Here is a 3,744-nt window from a genome sequence, read left to right on the forward strand (position 1 = left end):
TGGCTGATGGAAGGTGAAAACCCGGTTAGCAATTCCTCACTCTGAATTAAACAGTGTGTAATTAACCAAATCAGTTTAAAGTCTAATAACAGAAAGTCTCCTGGTTACACTGACAGACAGCATATCTTCAAACTTAATAACTGGAAATAATGTTTAAAGATTTCAATGGATATAATAGGATTATTAAGAAATAATTACATTAGATCTATTGAATTCCATACACTCAGACACACACTTTATTAAATTGTGGTTGATTTAATAAAGTGTAATAGCCTATTTAGCTTCTTTTTTTTTTTTTTGAGCGCGTAAATCCCATCTGATCCTCATCGGGAAAGTCAAATCGGAATGATTTAAAGAAAACGGGTCTTACTTCTGTTGTCTACATTATGAACAATGTGGAAGTCGTGCTCCACTGTGGTGCTGTGAGCGCGGCTGAAGCTGGAGGAGAGGAGGAGGAGCAGCGCCAGAGCTGCGGGCAGCCAGCGGCTCGTCAGGACGCAGTGCCGGACATCAGCCGCTCTCACGGGCAGCATGCTGCGGTGTCGCTCAAGGCACTAAAGACAGGACGGAGGGACGCAGTTATAAGTAACTTATCACTTTTGAGAAGACACTGAAAACAGGAGCTATTCGCAAAACCAAGAAAAGACAGAGCTTGATAAAATTGGAGATTTGTTTTTAATGTGCGTTTGTTGCGCGCAATAGTAAAACTTCACGAAACACCGTTTCAAGTAGGATTAAATCTTTTAAACCTCGGGACTAATCACTGAAACTCTAATCCGAAAACTTGAATTTCATAATTCTGGATGATGATAGAAACTTTATGATGGTTATAAATCAGAGATCCTTTGGGATTATGTGCAGGTTGAAATTTTATAATTAGCCGCAATTGGCACAATTGTAGTTATTAAAAGCAAAGTAAAAATAATCGCAGAATTTGCATGCGTTAGACATGCAAAATGTAAACCCCAAATGGTAAATACTTACCCTGAACTTTGGTAACAGGCTGAGGTCAGTTGGTGGACGTCTCGAGTCTTTATTGTTGGCAGGTGTGCCCCAGCTTATATATATATCCATGCTGCCCATGAGGCTGTTGGATGATGAATCAAGAACGTCAGTCAGCCACAGTGATCCCAGACTACTGGATGCATCACCCTTCCTCTGCTCCTCCCACTCTTTAAACCCCCACTCATCCTTCTGAGAATGGAGGTTTGCTTTCAGAGTTTTCCTGACGTCTGTCACGCAGCAGAGCAGTCCATCAGCAAGTCAATGACATGCAGACACCTTTAAATTCATGAACATGGGGAGACCCACCGGCCCAAGTAGGTCTGTGAGACAATGACCCGGAGCTTTGGTGGGCGTTTTATGATTAGCCTTTCATCAATCAGCTTGATAGGGACTGGGTAGCACACAATCAGCTGCTGCAAAATGCTTCTTGGGTAAGATGTCTTCTCATAAGCTTTTGGAACTTCATTGATTCATGACAGGCTCTGAAAAGTCACATACACTCACAGTGCTACACACGAGGAAGAAGTAAGTGTAAATATGCTGTATTTGCCACTGGTGGGTACTGAAATGTGACAGTGAATCACAAGTGAGATGCTATGCATGGAGAGGAGAGATTTTCAAATGTATTGAGGTGTAAAGCTGCCTTGGGGCCCAAACCAGCATCTGTAAAGGTCAAGAAACTGTAACACAAACTGATTTGAATTTAACTGTGCAGCTTATCCATAATATAGGTAGGTTTTTGGGGGCGTTAATCCATTCGGTTCAATATATTGACAATTTGTGTCTTTATCTATATGTTGAGACTCTCAGAGCTGACAGTAAATAAATTGTAGCTCTGTCTCTGACTCGCATTTGATGGATGAATCTATAATTAAAGTCAAATGTTGCACTTCAACAGGTGTGTGTGAGCTTTTTACGAAAAAGGAGCAAATATACAGTGTATAAATATATAAATGTCTATTTTCCATTGTATATGTTGAAAACCATAAACCTTAAAATACACCATCAGACACTATACTAGGTAAACCTTGTCAGTTTTCAGTACTTAAGTTTCAGATATGAAGTAATTCTTTGTGGCACAGATTCAACAAGGTGTTGGAAATATTACTCTGGGATTTTGGTCAAAGTTGGCATGATAGCAGCTCACACAGTTGTTGCAAATATGTTGGCTGCATGTCTATGATCTCCTGTTCCACCACATCCCAAATGGATTGAGATCTGATGATTGTGGATTGTGGAGACCATCTGAGTATAGCCAACTCATTGTCATGTTTAAGATAACAGTTTGAAATGATCTGTGCTTTGTGACATGATGCATTATCCTGCTGGAAGCAGCCATAAGAATATGGGTACACTGTGGTCATAAAAGGATGAAGATACTAACCAACATCACTGAGATGCTGTTGAATTTAAACAATGCTCAGTTGGTTATAAGGGTCCCCACACCATTATACCACTAAAAGCAGCCTGAAGTGCTGATACAAGGCAGGAAGGATCCATGCTTTCATGTTGTTTATGCAGCAGAAATCGAAACTCATCAGACTAGGAAACGTGGGTCATTTTGACCATGTCTACATGCTTAAATGTACTGAGTTGCTGACATATGCCTGGCTGATTAGATATTAGCATTAACAAGAAGCTGAACAGGTGTGCCTAACAAACAGTTGTACTTTATTTAAACCAAAAAAAATATATCTGTAATTTTTGTCAGTTATGTTACAGTATGCATCTGTTCAAATGCACATCAAATAATTATTAAACTCCATCTAAAACTACACAGAATATCACTGATAGCACATGTTTATGTTCATGTACACAACTCCACCCTGCGGCAGCACTTTTGTGCCCCTCCTACCGATTAGAGCAGCCATAATTGCGTCATGGCTGAGATCAGATTGTATGTTGCAGAGTGCGGCTGCAGTAATGAGAAGATAACAACCTGAGGATGTGCAATTGCAACACAACGTGGAAAAATCCATAAATAATGAAGCAAATTAGATTTATGACAGGGAACCCTTATTTGCTGGTGTCACCCTTGGATGCATTTTGCAGACAAATACATTTAAAAAGGGCACAGAACAATGTTTTCAGTTCCTGATGTGCGATGTTTTTCTCTCACTGCTGTGATGGGTGTTAGCATTGTTTTCTCCTGCCCAGATAATTCCAGCAGCACATTTTCCTGTCTGAAAGCAAAAACACACGACATTGCAGTATCTTTCATTTTAAACTTTTCTCTCGTGACTGTGGGGCCATAGGCCCTCGAATAATCGCTGATTAGCTTTCTTTGTGTTACAGTGAATAGAAGTATTGATCAAGTCACAGCACCAGGTAACCAGCAAGGCTTCCTGCTCCATGACAAGTGGAGACAGCGGCCCAGTGGCCTAAAGGACAAGGCACCAGCCTCCGGAGCTGGGGATTGTGGGTTCAAGTCCCACCTGGGTCGAGAATGCATGCAGAATGTGGGGAACTATAGGGTTGCTAATTTAAAGCAGGCTGGCAAAGGCTCCTAACCCAACTGATAAAGTCCTCCCTGTTGTGATTCATGCTACACTTAAGTAATAGATCAAGAAGTGTAGTTTTTTTAAATGTAGTTAAACATCTTTACACTGGCAAAAACGGGAGTTTATCCCACTGGAGATCAAAGATGTGGCATGTGGCATACCATGTTTGGGTTTGATGTCCCTGATCTAAAGCATTTCTCTTCTTTCCTACATTGCTGACACACTATCCATGATCTAA

At 40.8% G+C, this 3,744-nt stretch overlaps 1 non-coding gene across 1 annotated transcript; it reads left to right on the forward strand.

Annotated features, from left to right (window-relative positions):
• Positions 1 to 3,375: 3,375 nt before the first annotated feature.
• On the forward strand, positions 3,376 to 3,448 carry trnar-ccg (transfer RNA arginine (anticodon CCG)). The gene has a single exon. It is a non-coding gene; the product is annotated as a tRNA-Arg (tRNA).
• Positions 3,449 to 3,744: the final 296 nt, after the last annotated feature.

The sequence above is a fragment of the Oreochromis niloticus genome, linkage group LG9 (genome assembly GCF_001858045.2).
Source record: "Oreochromis niloticus isolate F11D_XX linkage group LG9, O_niloticus_UMD_NMBU, whole genome shotgun sequence".
NCBI classification, from domain to species: domain Eukaryota; kingdom Metazoa; phylum Chordata; class Actinopteri; order Cichliformes; family Cichlidae; genus Oreochromis; species Oreochromis niloticus.